Here is a 16,211-nt window from a genome sequence, read left to right as displayed (position 1 = left end):
TCTGCACAGACACGGAGGAAAACAAGAGAGAGGATCCCTACGTTAAGCGCGGCGGACGGGCGCTTGTGGAGAAAAGTGAAAAAGCTTACAGCACCTGGTATTCCCAGGCGGTCTCCCGTCCAAGTACTAACCAGGCCCGACCCTGCTTGGCTTCCGAGATCAGACGAGATCGGGCGTGTTCAGGGTGGTATGGCCGTAAGCTGTCCAAGGTACCACGCATGGGCCTCTTAGGGGTGGCGCTCGTCAGACGCGCCTCCAAGGCCCAGGCGGCAGCGTTCCCATCCGTTCCTCCCTCGGAGAAACACCAGAGAGCGGGACTCCCGCGCACAGTTCTGCACAGACACGGAGGAAAACAAGAGAGAGGATCCCTACGTTAGGCGCGGCGGACGGGCGCTTGTGGAGAAAAGTGAAAAAGCTTACAGCACCTGGTATTCCCAGGCGGTCTCCCGTCCAAGTACTAACCAGGCCCGACCCTGCTTGGCTTCCGAGATCAGACGAGATCGGGCGTGTTCAGGGTGGTATGGCCGTAAGCTGTCCAAGGTACCACGCATGGGCCTCTTAGGGGTGGCGCTCGTCAGACGCGCCTCCAAGGCCCAGGCGGCAGCTGCGCCGGGAGCGTTCCCATCCGTTCCTCCCTCGGAGAAACACCAGAGAGCGGGACTCCCGCGCACAGTTCTGCACAGACACGGAGGAAAACAAGAGAGAGGATCCCTACGTTAAGCGCGGCGGACGGGCGCTTGTGGAGAAAAGTGAAAAATCTTACAGCACCTGGTATTCCCAGGCGGTCTCCCGTCCAAGTACTAACCAGGCCCGACCCTGCTTGGCTTCCGAGATCAGACGAGATCGGGCGTGTTCAGGGTGGTATGGCCGTAAGCTGTCCAAGGTACCACGCATGGGCCTCTTAGGGGTGGCGCTCGTCAGACGCGCCTCCAAGGCCCAGGCGGCAGCGTTCCCATCCGTTCCTCCCTCGGAGAAACACCAGAGAGCGGGACTCCCGCGCACAGTTCTGCACAGACACGGAGGAAAACAAGAGAGAGGATCCCTACGTTAGGCGCGGCGGACGGGCGCTTGTGGAGAAAAGTGAAAAAGCTTACAGCACCTGGTATTCCCAGGCGGTCTCCCGTCCAAGTACTAACCAGGCCCGACCCTGCTTGGCTTCCGAGATCAGACGAGATCGGGCGTGTTCAGGGTGGTATGGCCGTAAGCTGTCCAAGGTACCACGCATGGGCCTCTTAGGGGTGGCGCTCGTCAGACGCGCCTCCAAGGCCCAGGCGGCAGCTGCGCCGGGAGCGTTCCCATCCGTTCCTCCCTCGGAGAAACACCAGAGAGCGGGACTCCCGCGCACAGTTCTGCACAGACACGGAGGAAAACAAGAGAGAGGATCCCTACGTTAAGCGCGGCGGACGGGCGCTTGTGGAGAAAAGTGAAAAAGCTTACAGCACCTGGTATTCCCAGGCGGTCTCCCGTCCAAGTACTAACCAGGCCCGACCCTGCTTGGCTTCCGAGATCAGACGAGATCGGGCGTGTTCAGGGTGGTATGGCCGTAAGCTGTCCAAGGTACCACGCATGGGCCTCTTAGGGGTGGCGCTCGTCAGACGCGCCTCCAAGGCCCAGGCGGCAGCTGCGCCGGGAGCGTTCCCATCCGTTCCTCCCTCGGAGAAACACCAGAGAGCGGGACTCCCGCGCACAGTTCTGCACAGACACGGAGGAAAACAAGAGAGAGGATCCCTACGTTAAGCGCGGCGGACGGGCGCTTGTGGAGAAAAGTGAAAAAGCTTACAGCACCTGGTATTCCCAGGCGGTCTCCCGTCCAAGTACTAACCAGGCCCGACCCTGCTTGGCTTCCGAGATCAGACGAGATCGGGCGTGTTCAGGGTGGTATGGCCGTAAGCTGTCCAAGGTACCACGCATGGGCCTCTTAGGGGTGGCGCTCGTCAGACGCGCCTCCAAGGCCCAGGCGGCAGCTGCGCCGGGAGCGTTCCCATCCGTTCCTCCCTCGGAGAAACACCAGAGAGCGGGACTCCCGCGCACAGTTCTGCACAGACACGGAGGAAAACAAGAGAGAGGATCCCTACGTTAGGCGCGGCGGACGGGCGCTTGTGGAGAAAAGTGAAAAAGCTTACAGCACCTGGTATTCCCAGGCGGTCTCCCGTCCAAGTACTAACCAGGCCCGACCCTGCTTGGCTTCCGAGATCAGACGAGATCGGGCGTGTTCAGGGTGGTATGGCCGTAAGCTGTCCAAGGTACCACGCATGGGCCTCTTAGGGGTGGCGCTCGTCAGACGCGCCTCCAAGGCCCAGGCGGCAGCTGCGCCGGGAGCGTTCCCATCCGTTCCTCCCTCGGAGAAACACCAGAGAGCGGGACTCCCGCGCACAGTTCTGCACAGACACGGAGGAAAACAAGAGAGAGGATCCCTACGTTAAGCGCGGCGGACGGGCGCTTGTGGAGAAAAGTGAAAAAGCTTACAGCACCTGGTATTCCCAGGCGGTCTCCCGTCCAAGTACTAACCAGGCCCGACCCTGCTTGGCTTCCGAGATCAGACGAGATCGGGCGTGTTCAGGGTGGTAGGGCCGTAAGCTGTCCAAGGTACCACGCATGGGCCTCTTAGGGGTGGCGCTCGTCAGACGCGCCTCCAAGGCCCAGGCGGCAGCGTTCCCATCCGTTCCTCCCTCGGAGAAACACCAGAGAGCGGGACTCCCGCGCACAGTTCTGCACAGACACGGAGGAAAACAAGAGAGAGGATCCCTACGTTAGGCGCGGCGGACGGGCGCTTGTGGAGAAAAGTGAAAAAGCTTACAGCACCTGGTATTCCCAGGCGGTCTCCCGTCCAAGTACTAACCAGGCCCGACCCTGCTTGGCTTCCGAGATCAGACGAGATCGGGCGTGTTCAGGGTGGTATGGCCGTAAGCTGTCCAAGGTACCACGCATGGGCCTCTTAGGGGTGGCGCTCGTCAGACGCGCCTCCAAGGCCCAGGCGGCAGCTGCGCCGGGAGCGTTCCCATCCGTTCCTCCCTCGGAGAAACACCAGAGAGCGGGACTCCCGCGCACAGTTCTGCACAGACACGGAGGAAAACAAGAGAGAGGATCCCTACGTTAAGCGCGGCGGACGGGCGCTTGTGGAGAAAAGTGAAAAATCTTACAGCACCTGGTATTCCCAGGCGGTCTCCCGTCCAAGTACTAACCAGGCCCGACCCTGCTTGGCTTCCGAGATCAGACGAGATCGGGCGTGTTCAGGGTGGTATGGCCGTAAGCTGTCCAAGGTACCATGCATGGGCCTCTTAGGGGTGGCGCTCGTCAGACGCACCTCCAAGGCCCAGGCGGCAGCGTTCCCATCCGTTCCTCCCTCGGAGAAACACCAGAGAGCGGGACTCCCGCGCACAGTTCTGCACAGACACGGAGGAAAACAAGAGAGAGGATCCCTACGTTAAGCGCGGCGGACGGGCGCTTGTGGAGAAAAGTGAAAAAGCTTACAGCACCTGGTATTCCCAGTCGGTCTCCCGTCCAAGTACTAACCAGGCCCGACCCTGCTTGGCTTCCGAGATCAGACGAGATCGGGCGTGTTCAGGGTGGTATGGCCGTAAGCTGTCCAAGGTACCACGCATGGGCCTCTTAGGGGTGGCGCTCGTCAGACGCACCTCCAAGGCCCAGGCGGCAGCGTTCCCATCCGTTCCTCCCTCGGAGAAACACCAGAGAGCGGGACTCCCGCGCACAGTTCTGCACAGACACGGAGGAAAACAAGAGAGAGGATCCCTACGTTAAGCGCGGCGGACGGGCGCTTGTGGAGAAAAGTGAAAAAGCTTACAGCACCTGGTATTCCCAGTCGGTCTCCCGTCCAAGTACTAACCAGGCCCGACCCTGCTTGGCTTCCGAGATCAGACGAGATCGGGCGTGTTCAGGGTGGTATGGCCGTAAGCTGTCCAAGGTACCACGCATGGGCCTCTTAGGGGTGGCGCTCGTCAGACGCGCCTCCAAGGCCCAGGCGGCAGCGTTCCCATCCGTTCCTCCCTCGGAGAAACACCAGAGAGCGGGACTCCTGCGCACAGTTCTGCACAGACACGGAGGAAAACAAGAGAGAGGATCCCTACGTTAAGCGCGGCGGACGGGCGCTTGTGGAGAAAAGTGAAAAAGCTTACAGCACCTGGTATTCCCAGGCGGTCTCCCGTCCAAGTACTAACCAGGCCCGACCCTGCTTGGCTTCCGAGATCAGACGAGATCGGGCGTGTTCAGGGTGGTATGGCCGTAAGCTGTCCAAGGTACCACGCATGGGCCTCTTAGGGGTGGCGCTCGTCAGACGCGCCTCCAAGGCCCAGGCGGCAGCTGCGCCGGGATCGTTCCCATCCGTTCCTCCCTCGGAGAAACACCAGAGAGCGGGACTCCCGCGCACAGTTCTGCACAGACACGGAGGAAAACAAGAGAGAGGATCCCTACGTTTAGCGCGGCGGACGGGCGCTTGTGGAGAAAAGTGAAAAAGCTTACAGCACCTGGTATTCCCAGGCGGTCTCCCGTCCAAGTACTAACCAGGCCCGACCCTGCTTGGCTTCCGAGATCAGACGAGATCGGGCGTGTTCAGGGTGGTATGGCCGTAAGCTGTCCAAGGTACCACGCTTGGGCCTCTTAGGGGTGGCGCTCGTCAGACGCGCCTCCAAGGCCCAGGCGGCAGCTGCGCCGGGAGCGTTCCCATCCGTTCCTCCCTCGGAGAAACACCAGAGAGCGGGACTCCCGCGCACAGTTCTGCACAGACACGGAGGAAAACAAGAGAGAGGATCCCTACGTTAAGCGCGGCGGACGGGCGCTTGTGGAGAAAAGTGAAAAAGCTTACAGCACCTGGTATTCCCAGGCGGTCTCCCGTCCAAGTACTAACCAGGCCCGACCCTGCTTGGCTTCCGAGATCAGACGAGATCGGGCGTGTTCAGGGTGGTATGGCCGTAAGCTGTCCAAGGTACCACGCATGGGCCTCTTAGGGGTGGCGCTCGTCAGACGCGCCTCCAAGGCCCAGGCGGCAGCTGCGCCGGGAGCGTTCCCATCCGTTCCTCCCTCGGAGAAACACCAGAGAGCGGGACTCCCGCGCACAGTTCTGCACAGACACGGAGGAAAACAAGAGAGAGGATCCCTACGTTAAGCGCGGCGGACGGGCGCTTGTGGAGAAAAGTGAAAAAGCTTACAGCACCTGGTATTCCCAGGCGGTCTCCCGTCCAAGTACTAACCAGGCCCGACCCTGCTTGGCTTCCGAGATCAGACGAGATCGGGCGTGTTCAGGGTGGTATGGCCGTAAGCTGTCCAAGGTACCACGCATGGGCCTCTTAGGGGTGGCGCTCGTCAGACGCGCCTCCAAGGCCCAGGCGGCAGCTGCGCCGGGAGCGTTCCCATCCGTTCCTCCCTCGGAGAAACACCAGAGAGCGGGACTCCCGCGCACAGTTCTGCACAGACACGGAGGAAAACAAGAGAGAGGATCCCTACGTTAAGCGCGGCGGACGGGCGCTTGTGGAGAAAAGTGAAAAATCTTACAGCACCTGGTATTCCCAGGCGGTCTCCCGTCCAAGTACTAACCAGGCCCGACCCTGCTTGGCTTCCGAGATCAGACGAGATCGGGCGTGTTCAGGGTGGTATGGCCGTAAGCTGTCCAAGGTACCACGCATGGGCCTCTTAGGGGTGGCGCTCGTCAGACGCGCCTCCAAGGCCCAGGCGGCAGCGTTCCCATCCGTTCCTCCCTCGGAGAAACACCAGAGAGCGGGACTCCCGCGCACAGTTCTGCACAGACACGGAGGAAAACAAGAGAGAGGATCCCTACGTTAGGCGCGGCGGACGGGCGCTTGTGGAGAAAAGTGAAAAAGCTTACAGCACCTGGTATTCCCAGGCGGTCTCCCGTCCAAGTACTAACCAGGCCCGACCCTGCTTGGCTTCCGAGATCAGACGAGATCGGGCGTGTTCAGGGTGGTATGGCCGTAAGCTGTCCAAGGTACCACGCATGGGCCTCTTAGGGGTGGCGCTCGTCAGACGCGCCTCCAAGGCCCAGGCGGCAGCTGCGCCGGGAGCGTTCCCATCCGTTCCTCCCTGGGAGAAACACCAGAGAGCGGGACTCCCGCGCACAGTTCTGCACAGACACGGAGGAAAACAAGAGAGAGGATCCCTACGTTAAGCGCGGCGGACGGGCGCTTGTGGAGAAAAGTGAAAAAGCTTACAGCACCTGGTATTCCCAGGCGGTCTCCCGTCCAAGTACTAACCAGGCCCGACCCTGCTTGGCTTCCGAGATCAGACGAGATCGGGCGTGTTCAGGGTGGTATGGCCGTAAGCTGTCCAAGGTACCACGCATGGGCCTCTTAGGGGTGGCGCTCGTCAGACGCGCCTCCAAGGCCCAGGCGGCAGCTGCGCCGGGAGCGTTCCCATCCGTTCCTCCCTCGGAGAAACACCAGAGAGCGGGACTCCCGCGCACAGTTCTGCACAGACACGGAGGAAAACAAGAGAGAGGATCCCTACGTTAAGCGCGGCGGACGGGCGCTTGTGGAGAAAAGTGAAAAAGCTTACAGCACCTGGTATTCCCAGGCGGTCTCCCGTCCAAGTACTAACCAGGCCCGACCCTGCTTGGCTTCCGAGATCAGACGAGATCGGGCGTGTTCAGGGTGGTATGGCCGTAAGCTGTCCAAGGTACCACGCATGGGCCTCTTAGGGGTGGCGCTCGTCAGACGCGCCTCCAAGGCCCAGGCGGCAGCGTTCCCATCCGTTCCTCCCTCGGAGAAACACCAGAGAGCGGGACTCCCGCGCACAGTTCTGCACAGACACGGAGGAAAACAAGAGAGAGGATCCCTACGTTAAGCGCGGCGGACGGGCGCTTGTGGAGAAAAGTGAAAAAGCTTACAGCACCTGGTATTCCCAGTCGGTCTCCCGTCCAAGTACTAACCAGGCCCGACCCTGCTTGGCTTCCGAGATCAGACGAGATCGGGCGTGTTCAGGGTGGTATGGCCGTAAGCTGTCCAAGGTACCACGCATGGGCCTCTTAGGGGTGGCGCTCGTCAGACGCGCCTCCAAGGCCCAGGCGGCAGCGTTCCCATCCGTTCCTCCCTCGGAGAAACACCAGAGAGCGGGACTCCCGCGCACAGTTCTGCACAGACACGGAGGAAAACAAGAGAGAGGATCCCTACGTTAAGCGCGGCGGACGGGCGCTTGTGGAGAAAAGTGAAAAAGCTTACAGCACCTGGTATTCCCAGGCGGTCTCCCGTCCAAGTACTAACCAGGCCCGACCCTGCTTGGCTTCCGAGATCAGACGAGATCGGGCGTGTTCAGGGTGGTATGGCCGTAAGCTGTCCAAGGTACCACGCATGGGCCTCTTAGGGGTGGCGCTCGTCAGACGCGCCTCCAAGGCCCAGGCGGCAGCTGCGCCGGGAGCGTTCCCATCCGTTCCTCCCTCGGAGAAACACCAGAGAGCGGGACTCCCGCGCACAGTTCTGCACAGACACGGAGGAAAACAAGAGAGAGGATCCCTACGTTAAGCGCGGCGGACGGGCGCTTTTGGAGAAAAGTGAAAAATCTTACAGCACCTGGTATTCCCAGGCGGTCTCCCGTCCAAGTACTAACCAGGCCCGACCCTGCTTGGCTTCCGAGATCAGACGAGATCGGGCGTGTTCAGGGTGGTATGGCCGTAAGCTGTCCAAGGTACCACGCATGGGCCTCTTAGGGGTGGCGCTCGTCAGACGCGCCTCCAAGGCCCAGGCGGCAGCGTTCCCATCCGTTCCTCCCTGGGAGAAACACCAGAGAGCGGGACTCCCGCGCACAGTTCTGCACAGACACGGAGGAAAACAAGAGAGAGGATCCCTACGTTAGGCGCGGCGGACGGGCGCTTGTGGAGAAAAGTGAAAAAGCTTACAGCACCTGGTATTCCCAGGCGGTCTCCCGTCCAAGTACTAACCAGGCCCGACCCTGCTTGGCTTCCGAGATCAGACGAGATCGGGCGTGTTCAGGGTGGTATGGCCGTAAGCTGTCCAAGGTACCACGCATGGGCCTCTTAGGGGTGGCGCTCGTCAGACGCGCCTCCAAGGCCCAGGCGGCAGCTGCGCCGGGAGCGTTCCCATCCGTTCCTCCCTGGGAGAAACACCAGAGAGCGGGACTCCCGCGCACAGTTCTGCACAGACACGGAGGAAAACAAGAGAGAGGATCCCTACGTTAAGCGCGGCGGACGGGCGCTTGTGGAGAAAAGTGAAAAAGCTTACAGCACCTGGTATTCCCAGGCGGTCTCCCGTCCAAGTACTAACCAGGCCCGACCCTGCTTGGCTTCCGAGATCAGACGAGATCGGGCGTGTTCAGGGTGGTATGGCCGTAAGCTGTCCAAGGTACCACGCATGGGCCTCTTAGGGGTGGCGCTCGTCAGACGCGCCTCCAAGGCCCAGGCGGCAGCTGCGCCGGGAGCGTTCCCATCCGTTCCTCCCTCGGAGAAACACCAGAGAGCGGGACTCCCGCGCACAGTTCTGCACAGACACGGAGGAAAACAAGAGAGAGGATCCCTACGTTAAGCGCGGCGGACGGGCGCTTGTGGAGAAAAGTGAAAAAGCTTACAGCACCTGGTATTCCCAGGCGGTCTCCCGTCCAAGTACTAACCAGGCCCGACCCTGCTTGGCTTCCGAGATCAGACGAGATCGGGCGTGTTCAGGGTGGTATGGCCGTAAGCTGTCCAAGGTACCACGCATGGGCCTCTTAGGGGTGGCGCTCGTCAGACGCGCCTCCAAGGCCCAGGCGGCAGCGTTCCCATCCGTTCCTCCCTCGGAGAAACACCAGAGAGCGGGACTCCCGCGCACAGTTCTGCACAGACACGGAGGAAAACAAGAGAGAGGATCCCTACGTTAAGCGCGGCGGACGGGCGCTTGTGGAGAAAAGTGAAAAAGCTTACAGCACCTGGTATTCCCAGTCGGTCTCCCGTCCAAGTACTAACCAGGCCCGACCCTGCTTGGCTTCCGAGATCAGACGAGATCGGGCGTGTTCAGGGTGGTATGGCCGTAAGCTGTCCAAGGTACCACGCATGGGCCTCTTAGGGGTGGCGCTCGTCAGACGCGCCTCCAAGGCCCAGGCGGCAGCGTTCCCATCCGTTCCTCCCTCGGAGAAACACCAGAGAGCGGGACTCCCGCGCACAGTTCTGCACAGACACGGAGGAAAACAAGAGAGAGGATCCCTACGTTAAGCGCGGCGGACGGGCGCTTGTGGAGAAAAGTGAAAAAGCTTACAGCACCTGGTATTCCCAGGCGGTCTCCCGTCCAAGTACTAACCAGGCCCGACCCTGCTTGGCTTCCGAGATCAGACGAGATCGGGCGTGTTCAGGGTGGTATGGCCGTAAGCTGTCCAAGGTACCACGCATGGGCCTCTTAGGGGTGGCGCTCGTCAGACGCGCCTCCAAGGCCCAGGCGGCAGCTGCGCCGGGAGCGTTCCCATCCGTTCCTCCCTCGGAGAAACACCAGAGAGCGGGACTCCCGCGCACAGTTCTGCACAGACACGGAGGAAAACAAGAGAGAGGATCCCTACGTTAAGCGTGGCGGACGGGCGCTTGTGGAGAAAAGTGAAAAAGCTTACAGCACCTGGTATTCCCAGGCGGTCTCCCGTCCAAGTACTAACCAGGCCCGACCCTGCTTGGCTTCCGAGATCAGACGAGATCGGGCGTGTTCAGGGTGGTAGGGCCGTAAGCTGTCCAAGGTACCACGCATGGGCCTCTTAGGGGTGGGGCTCGTCAGACGCGCCTCCAAGGCCCAGGCGGCAGCGTTCCCATCCGTTCCTCCCTCGGAGAAACACCAGAGAGCGGGACTCCCGCGCACAGTTCTGCACAGACACGGAGGAAAACAAGAGAGAGGATCCCTACGTTAGGCGCGGCGGACGGGCGCTTGTGGAGAAAAGTGAAAAAGCTTACAGCACCTGGTATTCCCAGTCGGTCTCCCGTCCAAGTACTAACCAGGCCCGACCCTGCTTGGCTTCCGAGATCAGGCGTGTTCAGGGTGGTATGGCCGTAAGCTGTCCAAGGTACCACGCATGGGCCTCTTAGGGGTGGCGCTCGTCAGACGCGCCTCCAAGGCCCAGGCGGCAGCGTTCCCATCCGTTCCTCCCTCGGAGAAACACCAGAGAGCGGGACTCCCGCGCACAGTTCTGCACAGACACGGAGGAAAACAAGAGAGAGGATCCCTACGTTAAGCGCGGCGGACGGGCGCTTGTGGAGAAAAGTGAAAAAGCTTACAGCACCTGGTATTCCCAGTCGGTCTCCCGTCCAAGTACTAACCAGGCCCGACCCTGCTTGGCTTCCGAGATCAGACGAGATCGGGCGTGTTCAGGGTGGTATGGCCGTAAGCTGTCCAAGGTACCACGCATGGGCCTCTTAGGGGTGGCGCTCGTCAGACGCGCCTCCAAGGCCCAGGCGGCAGCTGCGCCGGGAGCGTTCCCATCCGTTCCTCCCTCGGAGAAACACCAGAGAGCGGGACTCCCGCGCACAGTTCTGCACAGACACGGAGGAAAACAAGAGAGAGGATCCCTACGTTAAGCGCGGCGGACGGGCGCTTGTGGAGAAAAGTGAAAAATCTTACAGCACCTGGTATTCCCAGGCGGTCTCCCGTCCAAGTACTAACCAGGCCCGACCCTGCTTGGCTTCCGAGATCAGACGAGATCGGGCGTGTTCAGGGTGGTATGGCCGTAAGCTGTCCAAGGTACCACGCATGGGCCTCTTAGGGGTGGCGCTCGTCAGACGCGCCTCCAAGGCCCAGGCGGCAGCGTTCCCATCCGTTCCTCCCTCGGAGAAACACCAGAGAGCGGGACTCCCGCGCACAGTTCTGCACAGACACGGAGGAAAACAAGAGAGAGGATCCCTACGTTAGGCGCGGCGGACGGGCGCTTGTGGAGAAAAGTGAAAAAGCTTACAGCACCTGGTATTCCCAGGCGGTCTCCCGTCCAAGTACTAACCAGGCCCGACCCTGCTTGGCTTCCGAGATCAGACGAGATCGGGCGTGTTCAGGGTGGTATGGCCGTAAGCTGTCCAAGGTACCACGCATGGGCCTCTTAGGGGTGGCGCTCGTCAGACGCGCCTCCAAGGCCCAGGCGGCAGCTGCGCCGGGAGCGTTCCCATCCGTTCCTCCCTCGGAGAAACACCAGAGAGCGGGACTCCCGCGCACAGTTCTGCACAGACACGGAGGAAAACAAGAGAGAGGATCCCTACGTTAAGCGCGGCGGACGGGCGCTTGTGGAGAAAAGTGAAAAAGCTTACAGCACCTGGTATTCCCAGGCGGTCTCCCGTCCAAGTACTAACCAGGCCCGACCCTGCTTGGCTTCCGAGATCAGACGAGATCGGGCGTGTTCAGGGTGGTATGGCCGTAAGCTGTCCAAGGTACCACGCATGGGCCTCTTAGGGGTGGCGCTCGTCAGACGCGCCTCCAAGGCCCAGGCGGCAGCTGCGCCGGGAGCGTTCCCATCCGTTCCTCCCTCGGAGAAACACCAGAGAGCGGGACTCCCGCGCACAGTTCTGCACAGACACGGAGGAAAACAAGAGAGAGGATCCCTACGTTAAGCGCGGCGGACGGGCGCTTGTGGAGAAAAGTGAAAAAGCTTACAGCACCTGGTATTCCCAGGCGGTCTCCCGTCCAAGTACTAACCAGGCCCGACCCTGCTTGGCTTCCGAGATCAGACGAGATCGGGCGTGTTCAGGGTGGTATGGCCGTAAGCTGTCCAAGGTACCACGCATGGGCCTCTTAGGGGTGGCGCTCGTCAGACGCGCCTCCAAGGCCCAGGCGGCAGCTGCGCCGGGAGCGTTCCCATCCGTTCCTCCCTCGGAGAAACACCAGAGAGCGGGACTCCCGCGCACAGTTCTGCACAGACACGGAGGAAAACAAGAGAGAGGATCCCTACGTTAGGCGCGGCGGACGGGCGCTTGTGGAGAAAAGTGAAAAAGCTTACAGCACCTGGTATTCCCAGGCGGTCTCCCGTCCAAGTACTAACCAGGCCCGACCCTGCTTGGCTTCCGAGATCAGACGAGATCGGGCGTGTTCAGGGTGGTATGGCCGTAAGCTGTCCAAGGTACCACGCATGGGCCTCTTAGGGGTGGCGCTCGTCAGACGCGCCTCCAAGGCCCAGGCGGCAGCTGCGCCGGGAGCGTTCCCATCCGTTCCTCCCTCGGAGAAACACCAGAGAGCGGGACTCCCGCGCACAGTTCTGCACAGACACGGAGGAAAACAAGAGAGAGGATCCCTACGTTAAGCGCGGCGGACGGGCGCTTGTGGAGAAAAGTGAAAAAGCTTACAGCACCTGGTATTCCCAGGCGGTCTCCCGTCCAAGTACTAACCAGGCCCGACCCTGCTTGGCTTCCGAGATCAGACGAGATCGGGCGTGGTCAGGGTGGTAGGGCCGTCAGCTGTCCAAGGTACCACGCATGGGCCTCTTAGGGGTGGCGCTCGTCAGACGCGCCTCCAAGGCCCAGGCGGCAGCGTTCCCATCCGTTCCTCCCTCGGAGAAACACCAGAGAGCGGGACTCCCGCGCACAGTTCTGCACAGACACGGAGGAAAACAAGAGAGAGGATCCCTACGTTAGGCGCGGCGGACGGGCGCTTGTGGAGAAAAGTGAAAAAGCTTACAGCACCTGGTATTCCCAGGCGGTCTCCCGTCCAAGTACTAACCAGGCCCGACCCTGCTTGGCTTCCGAGATCAGACGAGATCGGGCGTGTTCAGGGTGGTATGGCCGTAAGCTGTCCAAGGTACCACGCATGGGCCTCTTAGGGGTGGCGCTCGTCAGACGCGCCTCCAAGGCCCAGGCGGCAGCTGCGCCGGGAGCGTTCCCATCCGTTCCTCCCTCGGAGAAACACCAGAGAGCGGGACTCCCGCGCACAGTTCTGCACAGACACGGAGGAAAACAAGAGAGAGGATCCCTACGTTAAGCGCGGCGGACGGGCGCTTGTGGAGAAAAGTGAAAAATCTTACAGCACCTGGTATTCCCAGGCGGTCTCCCGTCCAAGTACTAACCAGGCCCGACCCTGCTTGGCTTCCGAGATCAGACGAGATCGGGCGTGTTCAGGGTGGTATGGCCGTAAGCTGTCCAAGGTACCATGCATGGGCCTCTTAGGGGTGGCGCTCGTCAGACGCACCTCCAAGGCCCAGGCGGCAGCGTTCCCATCCGTTCCTCCCTCGGAGAAACACCAGAGAGCGGGACTCCCGCGCACAGTTCTGCACAGACACGGAGGAAAACAAGAGAGAGGATCCCTACGTTAAGCGCGGCGGACGGGCGCTTGTGGAGAAAAGTGAAAAAGCTTACAGCACCTGGTATTCCCAGTCGGTCTCCCGTCCAAGTACTAACCAGGCCCGACCCTGCTTGGCTTCCGAGATCAGACGAGATCGGGCGTGTTCAGGGTGGTATGGCCGTAAGCTGTCCAAGGTACCACGCATGGGCCTCTTAGGGGTGGCGCTCGTCAGACGCACCTCCAAGGCCCAGGCGGCAGCGTTCCCATCCGTTCCTCCCTCGGAGAAACACCAGAGAGCGGGACTCCCGCGCACAGTTCTGCACAGACACGGAGGAAAACAAGAGAGAGGATCCCTACGTTAAGCGCGGCGGACGGGCGCTTGTGGAGAAAAGTGAAAAAGCTTACAGCACCTGGTATTCCCAGTCGGTCTCCCGTCCAAGTACTAACCAGGCCCGACCCTGCTTGGCTTCCGAGATCAGACGAGATCGGGCGTGTTCAGGGTGGTATGGCCGTAAGCTGTCCAAGGTACCACGCATGGGCCTCTTAGGGGTGGCGCTCGTCAGACGCGCCTCCAAGGCCCAGGCGGCAGCGTTCCCATCCGTTCCTCCCTCGGAGAAACACCAGAGAGCGGGACTCCCGCGCACAGTTCTGCACAGACACGGAGGAAAACAAGAGAGAGGATCCCTACGTTAAGCGCGGCGGACGGGCGCTTGTGGAGAAAAGTGAAAAAGCTTACAGCACCTGGTATTCCCAGGCGGTCTCCCGTCCAAGTACTAACCAGGCCCGACCCTGCTTGGCTTCCGAGATCAGACGAGATCGGGCGTGTTCAGGGTGGTATGGCCGTAAGCTGTCCAAGGTACCACGCATGGGCCTCGTAGGGGTGGCGCTCGTCAGACGCGCCTCCAAGGCCCAGGCGGCAGCTGCGCCGGGATCGTTCCCATCCGTTCCTCCCTCGGAGAAACACCAGAGAGCGGGACTCCCGCGCACAGTTCTGCACAGACACGGAGGAAAACAAGAGAGAGGATCCCTACGTTTAGCGCGGCGGACGGGCGCTTGTGGAGAAAAGTGAAAAAGCTTACAGCACCTGGTATTCCCAGGCGGTCTCCCGTCCAAGTACTAACCAGGCCCGACCCTGCTTGGCTTCCGAGATCAGACGAGATCGGGCGTGTTCAGGGTGGTATGGCCGTAAGCTGTCCAAGGTACCACGCTTGGGCCTCTTAGGGGTGGCGCTCGTCAGACGCGCCTCCAAGGCCCAGGCGGCAGCTGCGCCGGGAGCGTTCCCATCCGTTCCTCCCTCGGAGAAACACCAGAGAGCGGGACTCCCGCGCACAGTTCTGCACAGACACGGAGGAAAACAAGAGAGAGGATCCCTACGTTAAGCGCGGCGGACGGGCGCTTGTGGAGAAAAGTGAAAAAGCTTACAGCACCTGGTATTCCCAGGCGGTCTCCCGTCCAAGTACTAACCAGGCCCGACCCTGCTTGGCTTCCGAGATCAGACGAGATCGGGCGTGTTCAGGGTGGTATGGCCGTAAGCTGTCCAAGGTACCACGCATGGGCCTCTTAGGGGTGGCGCTCGTCAGACGCGCCTCCAAGGCCCAGGCGGCAGCTGCGCCGGGAGCGTTCCCATCCGTTCCTCCCTCGGAGAAACACCAGAGAGCGGGACTCCCGCGCACAGTTCTGCACAGACACGGAGGAAAACAAGAGAGAGGATCCCTACGTTAAGCGCGGCGGACGGGCGCTTGTGGAGAAAAGTGAAAAAGCTTACAGCACCTGGTATTCCCAGGCGGTCTCCCGTCCAAGTACTAACCAGGCCCGACCCTGCTTGGCTTCCGAGATCAGACGAGATCGGGCGTGTTCAGGGTGGTATGGCCGTAAGCTGTCCAAGGTACCACGCATGGGCCTCTTAGGGGTGGCGCTCGTCAGACGCGCCTCCAAGGCCCAGGCGGCAGCGTTCCCATCCGTTCCTCCCTCGGAGAAACACCAGAGAGCGGGACTCCCGCGCACAGTTCTGCACAGACACGGAGGAAAACAAGAGAGAGGATCCCTACGTTAGGCGCGGCGGACGGGCGCTTGTGGAGAAAAGTGAAAAAGCTTACAGCACCTGGTATTCCCAGGCGGTCTCCCGTCCAAGTACTAACCAGGCCCGACCCTGCTTGGCTTCCGAGATCAGACGAGATCGGGCGTGTTCAGGGTGGTATGGCCGTAAGCTGTCCAAGGTACCACGCATGGGCCTCTTAGGGGTGGCGCTCGTCAGACGCGCCTCCAAGGCCCAGGCGGCAGCTGCGCCGGGAGCGTTCCCATCCGTTCCTCCCTCGGAGAAACACCAGAGAGCGGGACTCCCGCGCACAGTTCTGCACAGACACGGAGGAAAACAAGAGAGAGGATCCCTACGTTAAGCGCGGCGGACGGGCGCTTGTGGAGAAAAGTGAAAAAGCTTACAGCACCTGGTATTCCCAGGCGGTCTCCCGTCCAAGTACTAACCAGGCCCGACCCTGCTTGGCTTCCGAGATCAGACGAGATCGGGCGTGGTCAGGGTGGTAGGGCCGTAAGCTGTCCAAGGTACCACGCATGGGCCTCTTAGGGGTGGCGCTCGTCAGACGCGCCTCCAAGGCCCAGGCGGCAGCGTTCCCATCCGTTCCTCCCTCGGAGAAACACCAGAGAGCGGGACTCCCGCGCACAGTTCTGCACAGACACGGAGGAAAACAAGAGAGAGGATCCCTACGTTAGGCGCGGCGGACGGGCGCTTGTGGAGAAAAGTGAAAAAGCTTACAGCACCTGGTATTCCCAGGCGGTCTCCCGTCCAAGTACTAACCAGGCCCGACCCTGCTTGGCTTCCGAGATCAGACGAGATCGGGCGTGTTCAGGGTGGTATGGCCGTAAGCTGTCCAAGGTACCACGCATGGGCCTCTTAGGGGTGGCGCTCGTCAGACGCGCCTCCAAGGCCCAGGCGGCAGCTGCGCCGGGAGCGTTCCCATCCGTTCCTCCCTCGGAGAAACACCAGAGAGCGGGACTCCCGCGCACAGTTCTGCACAG

At 61.1% G+C, this 16,211-nt stretch overlaps 47 non-coding genes and 1 pseudogene across 47 annotated transcripts; all 48 read right to left on the bottom strand.

The window, feature by feature from the left end:
- Positions 1–82: 82 nt before the first annotated feature.
- Positions 83–201, bottom strand: LOC122978566. Its single transcript, XR_006402719.1, has one exon. It is a non-coding gene; the product is annotated as a 5S ribosomal RNA (ribosomal RNA).
- Positions 202–413: 212 nt separating this feature from the next.
- Positions 414–532, bottom strand: LOC122978564. Its single transcript, XR_006402718.1, has one exon. It is a non-coding gene; the product is annotated as a 5S ribosomal RNA (ribosomal RNA).
- Positions 533–756: 224 nt separating this feature from the next.
- Positions 757–875, bottom strand: LOC122977966. The gene has a single exon (XR_006402179.1). It is a non-coding gene; the product is annotated as a 5S ribosomal RNA (ribosomal RNA).
- Positions 876–1,087: 212 nt separating this feature from the next.
- LOC122978563 lies at positions 1,088–1,206 on the bottom strand. Its single transcript, XR_006402717.1, has one exon. It is a non-coding gene; the product is annotated as a 5S ribosomal RNA (ribosomal RNA).
- Positions 1,207–1,430: 224 nt separating this feature from the next.
- Positions 1,431–1,549, bottom strand: LOC122978562. Its single transcript, XR_006402716.1, has one exon. It is a non-coding gene; the product is annotated as a 5S ribosomal RNA (ribosomal RNA).
- Positions 1,550–1,773: 224 nt separating this feature from the next.
- LOC122978561 lies at positions 1,774–1,892 on the bottom strand. Its single transcript, XR_006402715.1, has one exon. It is a non-coding gene; the product is annotated as a 5S ribosomal RNA (ribosomal RNA).
- Positions 1,893–2,116: 224 nt separating this feature from the next.
- LOC122978560 lies at positions 2,117–2,235 on the bottom strand. Its single transcript, XR_006402714.1, has one exon. It is a non-coding gene; the product is annotated as a 5S ribosomal RNA (ribosomal RNA).
- A 224-nt stretch (positions 2,236–2,459) lies between these two features.
- Positions 2,460–2,578, bottom strand: LOC122977934. Its single transcript, XR_006402148.1, has one exon. It is a non-coding gene; the product is annotated as a 5S ribosomal RNA (ribosomal RNA).
- Positions 2,579–2,790: 212 nt separating this feature from the next.
- Positions 2,791–2,909, bottom strand: LOC122978559. The gene has a single exon (XR_006402713.1). It is a non-coding gene; the product is annotated as a 5S ribosomal RNA (ribosomal RNA).
- Positions 2,910–3,133: 224 nt separating this feature from the next.
- On the bottom strand, positions 3,134–3,252 carry LOC122977965. Its single transcript, XR_006402178.1, has one exon. It is a non-coding gene; the product is annotated as a 5S ribosomal RNA (ribosomal RNA).
- A 212-nt stretch (positions 3,253–3,464) lies between these two features.
- On the bottom strand, positions 3,465–3,583 carry LOC122977869. The gene has a single exon (XR_006402083.1). It is a non-coding gene; the product is annotated as a 5S ribosomal RNA (ribosomal RNA).
- A 212-nt stretch (positions 3,584–3,795) lies between these two features.
- Positions 3,796–3,914, bottom strand: LOC122977868. Its single transcript, XR_006402082.1, has one exon. It is a non-coding gene; the product is annotated as a 5S ribosomal RNA (ribosomal RNA).
- A 212-nt stretch (positions 3,915–4,126) lies between these two features.
- LOC122978557 lies at positions 4,127–4,245 on the bottom strand. The gene has a single exon (XR_006402711.1). It is a non-coding gene; the product is annotated as a 5S ribosomal RNA (ribosomal RNA).
- A 224-nt stretch (positions 4,246–4,469) lies between these two features.
- LOC122978556 lies at positions 4,470–4,588 on the bottom strand. Its single transcript, XR_006402710.1, has one exon. It is a non-coding gene; the product is annotated as a 5S ribosomal RNA (ribosomal RNA).
- A 224-nt stretch (positions 4,589–4,812) lies between these two features.
- On the bottom strand, positions 4,813–4,931 carry LOC122978555. The gene has a single exon (XR_006402709.1). It is a non-coding gene; the product is annotated as a 5S ribosomal RNA (ribosomal RNA).
- A 224-nt stretch (positions 4,932–5,155) lies between these two features.
- LOC122978554 lies at positions 5,156–5,274 on the bottom strand. Its single transcript, XR_006402708.1, has one exon. It is a non-coding gene; the product is annotated as a 5S ribosomal RNA (ribosomal RNA).
- A 224-nt stretch (positions 5,275–5,498) lies between these two features.
- On the bottom strand, positions 5,499–5,617 carry LOC122977964. Its single transcript, XR_006402177.1, has one exon. It is a non-coding gene; the product is annotated as a 5S ribosomal RNA (ribosomal RNA).
- A 212-nt stretch (positions 5,618–5,829) lies between these two features.
- LOC122978553 lies at positions 5,830–5,948 on the bottom strand. The gene has a single exon (XR_006402707.1). It is a non-coding gene; the product is annotated as a 5S ribosomal RNA (ribosomal RNA).
- A 224-nt stretch (positions 5,949–6,172) lies between these two features.
- LOC122978552 lies at positions 6,173–6,291 on the bottom strand. Its single transcript, XR_006402706.1, has one exon. It is a non-coding gene; the product is annotated as a 5S ribosomal RNA (ribosomal RNA).
- Positions 6,292–6,515: 224 nt separating this feature from the next.
- Positions 6,516–6,634, bottom strand: LOC122978551. Its single transcript, XR_006402705.1, has one exon. It is a non-coding gene; the product is annotated as a 5S ribosomal RNA (ribosomal RNA).
- Positions 6,635–6,846: 212 nt separating this feature from the next.
- LOC122977867 lies at positions 6,847–6,965 on the bottom strand. Its single transcript, XR_006402081.1, has one exon. It is a non-coding gene; the product is annotated as a 5S ribosomal RNA (ribosomal RNA).
- Positions 6,966–7,177: 212 nt separating this feature from the next.
- On the bottom strand, positions 7,178–7,296 carry LOC122978550. Its single transcript, XR_006402704.1, has one exon. It is a non-coding gene; the product is annotated as a 5S ribosomal RNA (ribosomal RNA).
- A 224-nt stretch (positions 7,297–7,520) lies between these two features.
- Positions 7,521–7,639, bottom strand: LOC122977963. Its single transcript, XR_006402176.1, has one exon. It is a non-coding gene; the product is annotated as a 5S ribosomal RNA (ribosomal RNA).
- Positions 7,640–7,851: 212 nt separating this feature from the next.
- Positions 7,852–7,970, bottom strand: LOC122978548. The gene has a single exon (XR_006402703.1). It is a non-coding gene; the product is annotated as a 5S ribosomal RNA (ribosomal RNA).
- Positions 7,971–8,194: 224 nt separating this feature from the next.
- Positions 8,195–8,313, bottom strand: LOC122978547. Its single transcript, XR_006402702.1, has one exon. It is a non-coding gene; the product is annotated as a 5S ribosomal RNA (ribosomal RNA).
- Positions 8,314–8,537: 224 nt separating this feature from the next.
- LOC122978545 lies at positions 8,538–8,656 on the bottom strand. Its single transcript, XR_006402700.1, has one exon. It is a non-coding gene; the product is annotated as a 5S ribosomal RNA (ribosomal RNA).
- A 212-nt stretch (positions 8,657–8,868) lies between these two features.
- On the bottom strand, positions 8,869–8,987 carry LOC122977866. The gene has a single exon (XR_006402080.1). It is a non-coding gene; the product is annotated as a 5S ribosomal RNA (ribosomal RNA).
- A 212-nt stretch (positions 8,988–9,199) lies between these two features.
- LOC122978544 lies at positions 9,200–9,318 on the bottom strand. The gene has a single exon (XR_006402699.1). It is a non-coding gene; the product is annotated as a 5S ribosomal RNA (ribosomal RNA).
- Positions 9,319–9,542: 224 nt separating this feature from the next.
- LOC122977933 lies at positions 9,543–9,661 on the bottom strand. Its single transcript, XR_006402147.1, has one exon. It is a non-coding gene; the product is annotated as a 5S ribosomal RNA (ribosomal RNA).
- Positions 9,662–9,873: 212 nt separating this feature from the next.
- LOC122978169 lies at positions 9,874–9,982 on the bottom strand (annotated as a pseudogene).
- Positions 9,983–10,194: 212 nt separating this feature from the next.
- Positions 10,195–10,313, bottom strand: LOC122977864. The gene has a single exon (XR_006402078.1). It is a non-coding gene; the product is annotated as a 5S ribosomal RNA (ribosomal RNA).
- Positions 10,314–10,537: 224 nt separating this feature from the next.
- Positions 10,538–10,656, bottom strand: LOC122977961. The gene has a single exon (XR_006402174.1). It is a non-coding gene; the product is annotated as a 5S ribosomal RNA (ribosomal RNA).
- A 212-nt stretch (positions 10,657–10,868) lies between these two features.
- Positions 10,869–10,987, bottom strand: LOC122978543. The gene has a single exon (XR_006402698.1). It is a non-coding gene; the product is annotated as a 5S ribosomal RNA (ribosomal RNA).
- Positions 10,988–11,211: 224 nt separating this feature from the next.
- Positions 11,212–11,330, bottom strand: LOC122978542. The gene has a single exon (XR_006402697.1). It is a non-coding gene; the product is annotated as a 5S ribosomal RNA (ribosomal RNA).
- Positions 11,331–11,554: 224 nt separating this feature from the next.
- On the bottom strand, positions 11,555–11,673 carry LOC122978541. Its single transcript, XR_006402696.1, has one exon. It is a non-coding gene; the product is annotated as a 5S ribosomal RNA (ribosomal RNA).
- A 224-nt stretch (positions 11,674–11,897) lies between these two features.
- On the bottom strand, positions 11,898–12,016 carry LOC122978540. Its single transcript, XR_006402695.1, has one exon. It is a non-coding gene; the product is annotated as a 5S ribosomal RNA (ribosomal RNA).
- A 224-nt stretch (positions 12,017–12,240) lies between these two features.
- On the bottom strand, positions 12,241–12,359 carry LOC122978124. Its single transcript, XR_006402330.1, has one exon. It is a non-coding gene; the product is annotated as a 5S ribosomal RNA (ribosomal RNA).
- A 212-nt stretch (positions 12,360–12,571) lies between these two features.
- Positions 12,572–12,690, bottom strand: LOC122978539. Its single transcript, XR_006402694.1, has one exon. It is a non-coding gene; the product is annotated as a 5S ribosomal RNA (ribosomal RNA).
- A 224-nt stretch (positions 12,691–12,914) lies between these two features.
- Positions 12,915–13,033, bottom strand: LOC122977960. Its single transcript, XR_006402173.1, has one exon. It is a non-coding gene; the product is annotated as a 5S ribosomal RNA (ribosomal RNA).
- A 212-nt stretch (positions 13,034–13,245) lies between these two features.
- On the bottom strand, positions 13,246–13,364 carry LOC122977863. Its single transcript, XR_006402077.1, has one exon. It is a non-coding gene; the product is annotated as a 5S ribosomal RNA (ribosomal RNA).
- Positions 13,365–13,576: 212 nt separating this feature from the next.
- On the bottom strand, positions 13,577–13,695 carry LOC122977862. The gene has a single exon (XR_006402076.1). It is a non-coding gene; the product is annotated as a 5S ribosomal RNA (ribosomal RNA).
- A 212-nt stretch (positions 13,696–13,907) lies between these two features.
- LOC122978538 lies at positions 13,908–14,026 on the bottom strand. The gene has a single exon (XR_006402693.1). It is a non-coding gene; the product is annotated as a 5S ribosomal RNA (ribosomal RNA).
- Positions 14,027–14,250: 224 nt separating this feature from the next.
- Positions 14,251–14,369, bottom strand: LOC122978537. The gene has a single exon (XR_006402692.1). It is a non-coding gene; the product is annotated as a 5S ribosomal RNA (ribosomal RNA).
- Positions 14,370–14,593: 224 nt separating this feature from the next.
- Positions 14,594–14,712, bottom strand: LOC122978536. The gene has a single exon (XR_006402691.1). It is a non-coding gene; the product is annotated as a 5S ribosomal RNA (ribosomal RNA).
- A 224-nt stretch (positions 14,713–14,936) lies between these two features.
- LOC122978534 lies at positions 14,937–15,055 on the bottom strand. Its single transcript, XR_006402689.1, has one exon. It is a non-coding gene; the product is annotated as a 5S ribosomal RNA (ribosomal RNA).
- A 212-nt stretch (positions 15,056–15,267) lies between these two features.
- Positions 15,268–15,386, bottom strand: LOC122978532. Its single transcript, XR_006402688.1, has one exon. It is a non-coding gene; the product is annotated as a 5S ribosomal RNA (ribosomal RNA).
- A 224-nt stretch (positions 15,387–15,610) lies between these two features.
- LOC122978068 lies at positions 15,611–15,729 on the bottom strand. Its single transcript, XR_006402278.1, has one exon. It is a non-coding gene; the product is annotated as a 5S ribosomal RNA (ribosomal RNA).
- Positions 15,730–15,941: 212 nt separating this feature from the next.
- Positions 15,942–16,060, bottom strand: LOC122978531. Its single transcript, XR_006402687.1, has one exon. It is a non-coding gene; the product is annotated as a 5S ribosomal RNA (ribosomal RNA).
- Between the last annotated feature and the right edge of the window lie 151 nt (positions 16,061–16,211).

Source organism: Thunnus albacares, chromosome 24, assembly GCF_914725855.1.
Source record: "Thunnus albacares chromosome 24, fThuAlb1.1, whole genome shotgun sequence".
NCBI classification, from domain to species: domain Eukaryota; kingdom Metazoa; phylum Chordata; class Actinopteri; order Scombriformes; family Scombridae; genus Thunnus; species Thunnus albacares.
The sequence above is the reverse complement of the archived record's forward strand: the minus strand, read 5'-3'. Positions and strand labels throughout refer to the sequence as shown.